Consider the following 14,596-nt stretch of genomic DNA (forward strand, 5'->3'; position numbering starts at 1 on the left):
TATTTGGCAACATAGTGATAAATTCTTATATACTGTACAATGAGGAATTCAACTACAAAATACTAGTCTTCTACCATTTTTTGAGCCAATGCTCACACCCACAAGGTGTAAAAACAACAACAATAAATAAGAATAAAATAATAGAGATTCAAAACAAAAACGTGAAGAACATGAATCAATCAACTCTAATTAGCACATGTAGGACAATATGCAAGAGTGTGTGCATGGACTTTGCAGATATATTTCCTTCTTTGGGGGGCATAATTGGCATCTCCTCCTCTTGCCTGCCCCAGCTGCAGCCTCAAGTGGATCAGGACAAGATTCAGCCCCCTGAACAGCTTTCACAAGCACTGCAGAGGCTGATGGGTTGAACTTGTTCCATACTACAAAGTTATTGTATGAGGACACATCAATGATGTTATGGAAGATGACCATGGGCCAGTCATCCTCATGCAGCTGTAAATTCCAATTACCTTGTCCAGGTTGTCCACGCCTCCTTTGTTGTGGTTGTTGTCCAGCATGATGGCGGGCTTCCTGTCGTCGAAGATCACTGATCTCAGCCGTTTTGTGCAATGTGCTCAGGAGGACCACATTCATGTTCCTCTTCGGGAGGAAAGAAACTAGAGTGATGGTGAAGGCAAACTTTGATGAGAAGGCCTCTCTCCCCCTTGTTGTGAGGAGTGCAGGGGGGAGCTCAGACTTGTTCTTTCTAACTGTGCCAACCATGGTGATCCTCCTCTTCAGGAGCTGCTGGTTGAGTTCAATCAGTAGCACACAATCTCAATTTCTCATTGTGTGTGTGTGTGGTTTTTGTGGTGTGTAAATGATTTGATAACTGCCGGGTCAAAAATGACCCTAAGACAATCTATGTACCCTGGTGGTGTACAGCTTTAATGGAAATATGAACTAAGGCGATGTTTCACTTTTTCTAATGTTGTGGGTCACCCTAGGAAAAAATATAATTATTGTGATATTTCCATGTTTTATTTGTTCTCATGATCAATTAGCCTTTAAAATTATAAACTTGTATTAGCTAACACAACGTGCCATTGGAACACCGGAGTGATGGTTGCTGATAATGGGCCCCTGTACGCCGATGTAGATTTTCCATTAAAAATCAGCCGTTTCCAACTACAATAGTTATTTACAACATTAACAATGTCTACACTGTATTTCTGATCAATTTGATGTTATTTTAATGGACACATTTCTTTTGCTTTTCTTTAAAAAACAAGGACATTTTTAAGTGACTCCAAACGTTTGAAAGGTAGTGTATACTATACAGGAAAAAGGAAAATCTTGAGGGAACTGTGTTCTTTAAACAAAACCGGAGAGCAATTACAGCTCTGTTATCAAGTGAGTCAATGTTAACCACGTATGTCTGAACTGACCTTGTATCTTGTCTAGGAAAATGCCTTTCAGCCATGAATTGAAAAGGGTTTTGTGTCTTCTAGGACAAATGTTTGGATCGTAAATATAAATGGATGTAGTTCCCACGAAATGGGAAAGGTATGAAACATTACTATGTTGCGACGAAGCAAAACTCTCTCCAAATGACTCTGCCTTAAGATGAAAAAGATCACATGTGTTGCGTGGGTCATGTTGCGTGGGTTGGAATGGTGAGAATTTCCACCAGTGCACGACCACACTACTCAGAGGGGGGGGTGGGGGGGGGGGGGGGGGGGGCACTGTGGCAAGTAGTGACTGTGAAGAAGAAAATAAAAATGGTACCACATATCGTCTGCTCCCAGGGAGATAAAAATGACCTTTCTCTGAGAATGTGAGATGTCATTATTCTTCTTCATTTCCATCCCCCTATCCCTGTAACCTCCACTGCATCAACAACCTGTATTGGGAGGCTGAGGGTGATGAACGGAGTGAAAGAGAAGGAGAGAGTAGAGAAAAAAAAATAAAAGAAACTGGGATGACAGATCACAAGCGACCGTCATAATGGATTCAAGGCAGGTGACGAACTAAATGGATAATGATGTGTATCATAGAGTAAAGGAAAGATGGATTGTTGACACCGGGGCTCCAGACTTTGTGAATAGTCCAACAGGGTCATTAATTCACTTCTCCCTGCAGTTGAAAACAGAAAAGCACATGGGGAGGTAGTATAAGAGGCACAAATTACACACACACACACGGAATGCATGCAGTAGAATGGAGGTGGAGTGTCACCTCTCTGAAGGAGAGTACATAAAGACTGGTCTCTTGGTAGACAAAGAGACAGTCCTGCAAGTCAACTATTTAGGCTGTTATTGTGATTTATGCACATGCTTTTCTGAGTCCATTTAAGTGGAGCCTGGTGACAGTATTTTAGAAGAGGTGCAAGCTAAGCACTTACAAATGCATTGTAACTCATGTCTATGCAAGATAAGCATTTGGAAACTCGCTAGGGTTTACTCATCCATTCAGACCATGCAGGCTACTGCAATGCATATCCTCCACAATGTAAAGTAACTTATTTAGCTAATTAAATTAGAAAATTGTTTGCTTCACCAAAATATGGCAAAATATATTTCTCAATATCCATGAGATGATTACAGCAATTTACCACAATAACCACCAAACACAGGCCTACTATTATTATTAGAGAAAAATCAGCTAAACTAACCCTTATATCCTTCAGGCAGGCAGTAGAGTACAGTAGCTACTACAGTAGCTCAAACTATAATAGTTGAGGTTTTCTGCACAGAATATCGACCAGGATAAAGCCAGAGTTTAGAAGAAATAGTGAAATGGTATTTGATGACAAATAAATGTCTCCTCTTTATTGCAATTCCAGATAATTGCTTTCCAGGGAGGAACAGTGTGTAGACCTTTTGTTTTTCAGTATTTATATAATACCTGTGAGGAAGTAACAAACGGATGGACCCTGAAATAATTCCTATTTTTTTCAAGGGAAAATAGCTGAAACTGAGCTCATCCAGTCAAAACAATTAAATCTCTTATTTCCCAAAGGTAGTTTGACTGGACATTAAATTATTCCCTTGATTGCAATCAATAGTTGAGTTGTACTTCATAAGGTGTCAATATATCCATTTCCTATGTAGATCGACACAGCACTCCAAGATGACATGTTCTTTTCCAGGTTAGAGGTTCTGTCCAATTATTGTGCAGATGTAAACCAGAATATCTGGAACTCTTGAGAGGACAAAAGACCTCCCATTGGACCAGAGCTTCATGTTAGTCACTGTCCACATAAACAGCTCCTAACCCCACAGTGACTTCATTATTTCTATCCTGTATCCACCCTGAACCGATGGCCTCCCTCCCCGTTCATTACGCCTCTACTCTTCCTCTCTCAAGACAAGGTCCCTACGTCAGCTAAGAGTACATACACTCCAATGTGAAACATCCCTATTGAAGGCTTGAATGCCAGGAAATCAACTTTAATTGGGGATCAAGTACATGTACAGTATCAGTCAAAAGTTTGGACACACCTACTCATTCAAAACATGTCCTTTTCTTTATTTTTAATATGTTCTACATTGTAGATACAAGAAATAACACATATGGAATCATGTAGTAATCAAAAAAAAGTGTTAAATCAAAATATATTTTATATTCTTCAAAGTAGCCACCCTTTGCCTTGATGACAGCTTTGCACACTCTTGGCATTCTCTCAACCAGTTTCACCTGGAATGCTTTTCCAACAGTATTGAAGGATTTACTACAAATGCTGAGAACTTGTTGGATGCTTTTCCTTGATTATGTGGTCCAACTCATCCTAAACCATCTCAATTGGGTTAAGGTTGGGTGATTGTGGAGGCCAGGTCATCTGATGCACCACTCCATCACTCTCCTTCTTGGTCAAATAACCCTTACACAAACAGTGTGCTGGGTCATTGTCCTGTTGAAAAACAAACGATAGTCCCACTAAGCGCAAACTAAATGGGATGGCGTATTGCTGCAAAAATCCTGTGGTAGCCATGCTGGTTAAGTGTGCCTTGAATTTGAAATAAATCACAGACAGCATCACCAGCAAAGCACCCCCACACCTCCTCCATGCTTCAGATACGGACATCATCCGCTCACCTACTTTGCGTCTCACGAAGACACGGCGGTTGGAACCAAAAATATAACATTTGGACTCATCAGACCAAAGGACAGATTTCCACCGGTCTAATGTCCATTGCTCATGTTTCTTGGCCCAAGCAAGTATCTTCTTCTTATTGGTGTCCTTTAGTAGTGATTTCTTTGCAGCAATTGGAACATGAAGGCCTGATTCACATAGTCTCCTCTGAACAGTTGATGTTGAGATGTGTCTGTTACTTGAACTCTGAGAAACATTTATTTGGGCTCCAATCTGAGGTTCAGTTAACTTTAACAAACTGTATCCTCTGCAGCAGAGGTATCTCTGGGTCTTTCTTTCCTGTGGCGTTCATCATGAGAGCCAGTTTCATCATAGCGCTTAACGGTTTTTACGACTGCTCTTGAATAAACTTTCAAAGTTCTTGAAATGTTCCGAATTGACTGACCTTCATGTCTTAAAGTAATGACGGACTGTTGTTTCTCTTAGCTTATTTGACCTCTTGCCATAATATGGACTTGGTCTTTTACCAAATAGAGCTATCTTCTGTATACCACCCCTACCTTATCAGAACACAACTGATTGGCTCAAACACATTGAGGAAAGAAATTCCACAAATTAACTTTCATCAAGGCACACCTGTTAATTTAAATGCATTCCAGGTGACTACCTCATGAAGTTGGTTGAGAGAATGCCAAGATTGTGCAAAGCTGTCATCAAGGAAAAGGGTAGCTACTTTAAAGAATCTCAAATATATTTTGATTTGCTTAAAACCTTTTTGGTTATGACATGATACCATATGTGTTATTTCATAGTGTTGATGTCTTCACTAGTATTCTACAATGTAGAAAATAGTAAAAATAAAGAAAAACCCTTGAATGAGTAGGTGTCCAAACTTTTGACTGGTACTGTATATATCCCCCTGATAATCTTCCTATTGTAATGGGTTCTTGTATTATCGAATCAGCCTACATTTTAAAATCACACATTGCACAGAGTTACACCGATCAAATAACTACACAGTAGCTCATCAAGCATTTACTCAACATTCTGTAGGGAACACAGAAGACTTATCCCATTCTGTTCACCAAATATTTAGAGTATAGAGAAGATATGGCACAAGGGCAATTTACTCTAATTACCCAAATCTTACAGAATCCCTCTGCCGAGGGCGCTGTTCGGTTCATTTCCAGTGTGTGTTGTTGTTTATAGCAGGCTGTGTGTCAGTGGGTCACAAACTAGTAAAATACATTTCACCAAATGTTGACTTAATATTCATAGCTAACAGGCATGTCAATCAATGATTAAAAATATACTGAGAACACAAAACATTAAGAACAGCTGCTCTTTCTATGACATACTGTACGCTGACCAGGTGAATCCAGGTGAAAGCTATGATCTCTTATGGATGTCACTTGTTAAATCCACTTTAATCGGTGTAGATTGAGAAGGATTTTCAAGCCGTGGGACAATTGAGACATGGATTGTGTATGTGTGCCATTCGGAGAGTGAATGGGCAAAACAAAATATTTAAGTGCCTTTGAACAGGGTGTGGTAGGTGACGGGCGTACCGGTTTGTGTCAAGAATTGCAACGCTGCTGGGTTTTTCACACTTAACAGTTACCCGTGTCCATCGAGAATAGTCCACCACCTAAAGGACATCCAACCAACTTGACACAACCGTGGGAAGCATTGGAGTCAACATTGGCCAGCATCCCTGTGGAACACTTTCGAACATCTTGTAGAGTCCATGCCCGACAAATTGAGGCTGTTCTGAGGGCAAAAGGAAGGGGTGCAACTCAATATTAGGAAGGTGTTGTTAATGTTTTGTACACTGAGTGTATATACGGCAGGAAGTAAAGAAGGAGACAAAAACAACAGCACCTCAACAGCCTCTTCCCGAAGGATCGTAGAGATGATATCTGAATAAGGTTTATATCCCCTCATTACTGTAGAGCAGCTGTAACAGTGTGTTTTCAACAGCACAACACACCAAGCTCATTTGATTTTGTTCTACACACTGTTTCACTCCAGGGGTAGAACAATTGGCAAATTGATGGAACAATTCTACTTTCTTAACAAGCTCAGAGGGGTTTACGTGAACATACATTAACATTGGAACTGCACACATAGCTTTATGATGTTATGCACATTTGGAGCAGATCGCATACATTTTCTCTGAAAACCAAAGACTGTACTGAGCTTACATCCTCAAAGTAACTGATTGGAAACACAAAAACCAAAAGTGAACTAATTTCCAACACACCACAGGTCACTCACTCACTCACAGTCAGTCATTTTCTTTTCTCCCTGACTTTTTCTAATTGGATCAAAAGCAGCTGGTTCATGAGTGCCATCCTGTTGTTCCTAACTTTAAGAACTATACTCCGTGTTGTGCCATTGCAGTGCTGGCCTGGCTGTGTGACTCTAAAAGACAACGACAGCTGAGAGTTGCAAGAATAGATAATCATGTTGCCCTTGTGACCTGGTCTGGCACAGGGCAGAGATAAAAGGACTGAACCTCTGTCTCTGTCTTGTGGCTGTGGGTGTTGATGTGGTTGTGTGCGTGCATATGTGCGTATCTGCAGTGCATGCACGTTATTATGTGTGTGTCACAGAGAGTGAGAGAACGGAGAGATTGAGAGTGTTGAGAAAGTGCCTATGTCAATGTGTGTATATCTTTAGTGCAACAAAACTGCTATTTTCATACGCAGCACATAATACCATGTAAACTTACAGGTGCAGAGTTGCTGCAACCTGGCAGATGCAGGCAGCTGGTGTTCTCATTAGCCCTCTCAGCCGGCACAGCCATCAGCAGGCCATTACCTTCCAACTTCCCTTCCCAGACAGATGTCAATTCTCTGTGTGGCGTACAGTGTCAAACTGTGGTCGCCCACCTCTGGTTCGCTTTATTAGGGATGTCTCACTAATTAGCTACCACTTCTGTTTCTGTAGGCAGGTTTCAAAAGCAAATGACACCTTTTGTCTTCTTACATTAACAAAGAAGTGAATGGCATGACTATTCAGCAGATGTTGTCTCCTCTGTGTCTTGTTGATTGACACCAGGCAACTGGCATGTTCTTTGTTTTCAATTAACTAACTGAAAAATCATTAACTATTTGACTGATTTCAAAGCAGCACATTGAAATTACAACAAGAGTAGAGAGGTAGGTTTGATGGCTAAAAAGCTATAGCTTTCATAAAATAAATGGAACAGTTATCATCTATTTTGCTAGCACAGACTGGAATATGTTCCTTGATTCATCCAATGGTATTGAGGAGTATACCAGCTCAGTCACCAGCTTCATCAACAAGTGCATTGACGACGTCGTCCCCACAGTGACCGTACGTACATATCCCAACCAGAAGCCATTGATTACAGGCAACATCTTCACCGAGCTAAAGGCTAGAGCTGCCACTTTCAAGGAGCCGGACACTTATCCGGACGCTTATAAGAAATCCCGCTATGGCCTCAGACAAACTATGAAACAGGCAAAGCGTCAATATAGGACTAATAAGAACACATTCTTATTTACAATGACGGCCTACACCGGCCAAACCCGGAGAACGCTGGGACAATTGTGCGCCGCCCATTGGCACTCCCAATCACGGCCGGTTGTGATACAGCCTGGAATCAGACCTGTCTGTAGTAACGCCTCTAGCACTGAGATGGAATGCCTTAGACCGCTGCGCCCCTCAGGAGCCCCAGCATGTGACGGAGCTCTCGTTCTAATTCTTTTGGCTCCACATCCAATTCATGTAACTCACTCTACAGCCACTTACTGTAACTCCCTCGACAGCCACTTACTGTAACTCCCTAGACAGCCACTTACTGTAACTCCCTCGACAGCCACTTACTGTAACTCCCTCGACAGCCACTTACTGTAACTCCCTCGACAGCCACTTACTGTAACTCCCTCGACAGCCACTTACTGTAACTCCCTCGACAGACACTTACTGTAACTCCCTCGACAGACACTTACTGTAACTCCCTCGACAGACACTTACTGTAACTCACTCTACAGACACTTACTGTAACTCACTCTACAGACACTTACTGTAACTCCCGACAGTCACTTACTGTAACTCCCGACAGTCACTTACTGTAACTCCCGACAGTCACTTACTGTAACTCCCTCGACAGCCACTTACTGTAACTCACTCTACACTTACTGTAACTCCCGACAGTCACTTACTGTAACTCCCTAGACAGCCACTTACTGTAACTCCCTCGACAGCCACTTACTGTAACTCCCGAAAGCCACTAACTGCAACTCCCGACAGCCACTTACTGTAACTCATAACAGCCACTTTATGTAACTCTCTCTACAGCCACTTACTGTAACTCCCTCGACAGACACTTACCATAACTCCCTCGACAGACACTTACTGTAACTCCCTCGACAGCCACTTACTGTAACTCCCTCGACAGACACTTACTGTAACTCCCTCGACAGACACTTACTATAACTCCCTCGACAGACACTTACTGTAACTCCCTCGACAGACACTTACTATAACTCACTCTACAGCCACTTACTGTAACTCCCTCTACAGCCACATACTGTAACTCCCTCTACAGCAACTTACTGTAACGTACTGAAGAATCATTCCAATTAACACCACACACCCTTTGTAGCCCATTTTGCTGGTAACACCAGGGTAGTGGGAGCATGGTGCTCGTAACGCCAGGGTAGTGGGAGCATGATGCCTGCAACACCAGGGTAGTGGGAGCATGGTGCTGGTAACGCCAGGGTAGTGGGAGCATGATGCTGGTAACGCCAGGGTAGTAGGAGCATGGTGCTGGTAACGCCGGGGTAGTGGGAGCATGGTGCTGATAACGCTGGGGTAGTGGGAGCATGTCAAGGATGGTTCATACACTACACCATTACTTCAACATTATCCCACATGAGTGTAAATAATGTATTTTTAAAGACATAGAAGATAATAAATAATTCAATAGATATTGCCATAGTGGACTGGACATGCTGTCTGCACTTGTAACTTCAACTACTGTAAATTATACACCATGTGATAGAAACTCTTGAGAATTGCTAATGTGCAAACACATTTGTCCCCGAGACATCTTAAGAAATATTCTGAATGGCAGAAAATGCAAGAATGTTGAGTTGTATTTGACATAAATGGAGTGAACACAAAAGGTTTTAAATAATGTATGTCCACTAAAACATCATGAACAGTTTATTTTTTGTTGTTAACTCAATTATGTACACGTGCTAACCAAGCACTAGCGATACAATCATATTAGAGGGCGAATAGGATGAATGTGCAGTGAGTCAGTGAGTAGAGTACAGCCACACTTCATCCCACACTACCGTCAAACTTAACAAAATGTCTCCTTCACAAGGATTTTAAGCAATGAGATAAAAAGCAAGTTACAGTCTGAATCCTCCTAATGGTTTTCCCCACAAAGCGTGGCATCTCTGACGAGAGCAGAACAAAGATAAAGAGGTTTAACCTTCTGCTCACTCTCAAACACCCCAGAGGCTAAGGACAAAAAGGGTGTTTTCACACCTCTTTCTGAGAGTTCAAATCAGAACTTGATTATCTGCATTTTATTCATTTTGTCCTTTTGGTTTCACATTGCCAAATGTGAAGCGAACTAAAATGCCTGAACAAAACCATGTGGTTATGTGACTAATTTATTTTTGGGAGAAATATGAATCCATCTATGATTATCAAAAAGCATGACTTGTCCCAAACATCATATTACCTTTGCTTTGGTCTTCAAATAAAATCCAAGTTTATTTGTCACGTGCGCCGAATACAACAGTGAAATGCTTACTTACAGGCTCTAACCAATAGTGCAAAAAAGGTGTCAGGTGAGCAGGTAAGTAAAGAAATAAAACAACAGTAAAAAGACAGGCTATATACAGTAGCGAGGCTATAAAAGTAGCGAAGCTACATATAGACACCAGTTAGTCAGGCTGATTGAGGTAGTATGCTCATGTAGATATGGTTAAAGTGACTATGCATATATGATAAACAGAAAGAAGCAACAGTGTAAAAAGAGGGTTTTGGGGGGTGGGGGGGCACACAATGCAAATAGTCCGGGTAGCCATTTGATATCCTGTTCAGGAGTTATGGCTTGGGGGTAAAAACTGTTGAGAAGCCTTTTTGTCCTAGACTTGGCACTCCGGTACCACTTGCCATGCGGTAGTAGAGGGAACAGTCTATGACTTGGGTGGCTGGGGTCTTTGACAATTTGTAGGGCCTTCCTCTGACACCACCTGGTGTAGAGGTCCTGGACGGCATGCAGCTTAGCTCCAGTGTTGTACTGGGCCGTACGCACTACCCTCTGTAGTGCCTTGCGGTCAGAGGCCGAGCAATTGCCGTACCAGGCAGTGATGCAACCAGTCAGGATGCTCTCGATGTTGCAGCTGTAGAACCTTTTGAGGATCTCAGGACCCATGCAAAATCTTTTTAGTTTCCTGAGGGGGTATAGGCTTCATCATCTTCACGACTGTGTTGGTGTGTTTGGACCATTCTAGTTTGTTGTTGATGTGGTCACCGAGGAACTTCAAGCTCTCAACCTGCTCCACTACAGCCCCATCGAGGAGAATGGGGGCATGCTCAGTCCTCCTCTTCCTGTAGTCCACAATCATCTCCTTAGTCTTGGCTATGTTGAGGGATAGGTTCTTATTCTGGCACCACACGGCCAGGTCTCTGACCTCCTCCCTATAGACTGTCTCGTCGTTGTCTGTGATCAGGCCTACCAGTGTTGTGTCGTCTGCAAACTTAATGATGGTGTTGGAGTCGTGCCTGGCCATGCAGTCGTGGGTGAAGAGGAAGTACAGGAGGGGACTGAGCACGGACCCCTGTGGAGCTCCAGTGTTGAGGATCAGCATGGCAGATGTGTTGCTACCTACCCTCACCACCTGGGGGCGGCCCATCAGGAAGTCCAGGATCCAGTTGCAGAGGGAGGTGTATAGTCCCAGGATCCTTAGCCTAGTGATGAGCTTTGAGGGTACGAGGGTGTTGAACGCTGAGCTGTAATCAAAGAATAGCATTCTCACATAAGTGTTCCTTTTGTCCAGGTGGGAAAGGGCAGTGTGGAGTGCAATAGAGATTGCATCATCTGTGGATCTGTTTGGGCGGTATGCAAGTTGGAGTCGGTCTAGGTTTTCTGAGATAATGGTGTTGATGTGAGCCATTACCAACCTTTCAAAGCACTTCTTGGCTACGGACGTGAGTGCTACGCGTCTGTTGTCATTTAGGCAGGTTGCCTCAGTGTTCTTGGGCACAGGGACTATGGTGGTCTGCTTGAAAAGTGTTGGTATTACAGACTCAATCAGGGACATGTGGAAAATGTCAGTGAAGACACCTGCCAGATGGTCAGCACACATCCGGAGCACACGTCCTGGTAATCCGTCTGGCCCCGCAGCCTTGTGTATGTTGACCTGTTAAAACCTCTTTGAACTCTGGGGGCGGTATTTCATTATTGGATAAAAAACGTTCCCGTTTTAAGCGTGTTATTTTGTCACGAAAAGATGCTTGACTATGCATATAATTGAAGCTTTGGAAAGAAAACACTCTGATGTTTCCAAAACTGCAAAGATATAGTCTGTGAGTGCCACAGAACTGATGCTACAGGCGAAACCAAGATGACATTTCAAACAGGAAGTGCCCCAGATTTTGAAGGTGCTGTATTCCAATGACTCCTTATATGGCTGTGAATGGGCCACAAATGAGCTTAGACTTTCTGTCGTTTCCCCAAGGTGTCTGCAGCATTGTGACGTATTTGTAGGCATATCATAGGAAGATTGACCATAAGACACTACATTTACCAGGTGGTCGCTTGGTGTCCTCCGTCGCAATTATTGCGTAATCTCCAGCTGCAGTACTTTTCCGTTTGCTACTGAGGAGAAACCCAACTGCCACAAATGATTTATCATTGAATACATATGTGAAAAACACCTTGAGGATTGATTCTAAACAACGTTTGCCATGTTTCTGTCGATATTATGGAGTTAATTTGGAAAAAAGTTGTAGTGACTGAATTTTCAGGTTTTTTTCTTAGCCAAACGTGATGAACAAAACGGAGCGATTTCTCCTACACAAATAATCTTTTTGGAAAAAATGAACATTTGTTATCTAACTGAGAGTCTCCTCATTGAAAACATCCAAAGTTCTTCAAAGGTAAATTATTTTATTTGAATGCTTTTCTTGTTTTTGTGAAAATGTTGCCTGCTGAATGCTAGGCTTAATGCTATGCTAGGCTATCAATACTTTTACACAAATGCTTGTGTAGCTATGGTTGAAAAGCATATTTTGAAAATCTGAGATGACAGTGTTGTTAACAAAAGGCTAAGCTTGTGAGTGAATATATTTCTTTCATTTCATTTGCGATTTTCATGAATAGTTAACGTTGCGTTATGGTAATGAGCTTGAGGCTATGATTACGCTCCCGGATACGGGATTGCTAGTCGCAAGAAAGGTCTTACTCACGTCGGCTATGGAGAGAGTGATCACACAGTCGTCCAGAACAGCTGATGCTCTCATCCATGCCTCAGTGTTGCTTGTGGGTTAGAGTCCCGCACCTTGAAAGTAGCAGCTCTACCCTTTAGCTCAGTGTGAATGTTGCCTGTAATCCATGGCTTCTGGTTGGGGTATGTACGTACAGTCACTGTGGAGACGACGACCTCGATGCACTTATTGATGAAGTAAATGACTGATGTGGTGGACTCCTCAATACCATTGGAAGAATCCCGGAACATGTTCCAGTCTGTGATAGCAAAACAGTCCTGTAGTTTAGCATTTGCTTCATCTGACCCCTTTTTTTATAGACAGAGTCACTGGTGCTTCCTGTTTTAATTTTTGCTTGTAAGTAGGAATCAGGAGGATAGAATTGTGGTCAGATTTACCAAATGGAGGGCGAGGGAGAGCTTTGTACGGGTCTCAGTGTGTGGAGTACAGGTGATCTAGAATTTTTTCCCTCTGGTTGCACATTTAACATGTTGATAGATTTGGTAGAACTGATTTAAGTTTCCCTGCATTAAAGTCTCCTGCCACTAGGAGCGCCGCCTCTGGGTGAGTGGTTTCCTGTTTGGTTTCCTGTTTCCTTATACAGCTGACTGAGTGTGTTCTTAATGCCAGCATCTGTCTGTGGTGGTAAATAAACAGCCACGAAAAGTATAGCTGAAAACTCTCTAGGCAAGTCATGTGGCCTGCAATTTATCACAATGTACTCTACTTCAGGCAAGCAAAATCTAGAGACTTCCTTCCAACAACATGCAGGAGGAAACAGGGCAATAGCCCCTCTAACTGCCATGTGAATAGCCTATATTCAGGAGCAGATGGGAGAATCTCAATTGCAGACTCCTTACATCCTCCTCTCCTTCTCAAAACCCATCCAACCAATGGGGAAAACACACCAGAGTTAAGAAAAAACACTCCAAAACAAAGCCCCCAAATTAATGTCTAATTTCCTTGCAGCGTTGACCTACTCTGAGTTACAGCTCAATACGCAGCTACTCTCTCATCCCAGTGTGCCAAGTGAAAAGAAAAGTCTGAACGTAGATTTGTTTTATTTTTAAAGGTTTTATTTATTTATTTAACAACGCAATTCAGTTAAGAAAAAAAAATCTTATTTACAATGACGGCCTACCCTGGCCAAACCATAACCGGGGCGAAGCTGGGCCAATGTGCGCCGCCCTATGGGACTCCCAATCACGGCCGGTTGGGATGCAGCCTGAAATTGAACCAGGGTCTGTAGTGTCTCCTCTAGCACTGAGATGCGGTGCCTTAGACCGCTGCGCCACTGATTCATTTAAAGTTAATGTGACCGACTGGGTTGAAACACGGCTATCCTGCGCGCTTGTATTACCCATTGAGCTATAGCCAAGGCATTACCTCAGGAAATAGCACAGCAGTGAAAACAAGTGTACAGTGGATGGTGTTCAGTGATAGATAGGAGGGGTTGAATGGAGCTGAAGGATGGGACTAAAAACAAACAAAAGATACTCTCTTTGTAAAATACATATAATATGTATAAGCTGGAAGTAGAAGCCTAAGAGTTGTTGTCCATTAGTTTACTCCAATTAGGGGAGGGATGGTAGGGTTAGGGGAAAATAATAAAATAAAATATATTTAAAAATTAAAAATATGTAAACTCAGCAAAAAAAAGAAACGTCCCTTATTCAGTGCCCTATCTTTCAACGATAATTCGTAAAAATCCAAATAACTTCACAAATCTTCATTGTAAAGGGTTTAAACAATGTTTGCCATGCTTGTTCAATGAACCATAAACAATTAATGAACATGCACCTGTGGAACGGTCGTTAAGACACTAACAGCTTACAGATGGTAGGCAATTAAAGTCACAGTTGTGAAAACTTAGGACACTAAGGAGGCCTTTTTACTGACTCTGAAAAACGGCAAAAGAAATATGCCCAGGGTCCCTGCTCATTTGCATGACCGTGCCTTAGGCACGCTGCAAGGAGGCATGAGGACTGCAGATGTGGCCAGGGTAATGAATTGCAATGTCCGTACTGTGAGACGCCTAAGACAGAGCTACAGGTTGAAAGGACGGACAGCTGA

At 42.5% G+C, this 14,596-nt stretch overlaps 1 protein-coding gene across 1 annotated transcript in view; it reads right to left on the bottom strand.

The window, feature by feature from the left end:
• Positions 1 to 14,596, bottom strand: part of LOC110502152 (contactin-associated protein-like 5) — a 101,287-nt gene that overhangs the window by 34,478 nt on the left and 52,213 nt on the right. The window lies entirely within an intron of this gene.

The sequence above is a fragment of the Oncorhynchus mykiss genome, chromosome 22 (assembly GCF_013265735.2).
Source record: "Oncorhynchus mykiss isolate Arlee chromosome 22, USDA_OmykA_1.1, whole genome shotgun sequence".
Lineage (NCBI taxonomy): Eukaryota > Metazoa > Chordata > Actinopteri > Salmoniformes > Salmonidae > Oncorhynchus > Oncorhynchus mykiss.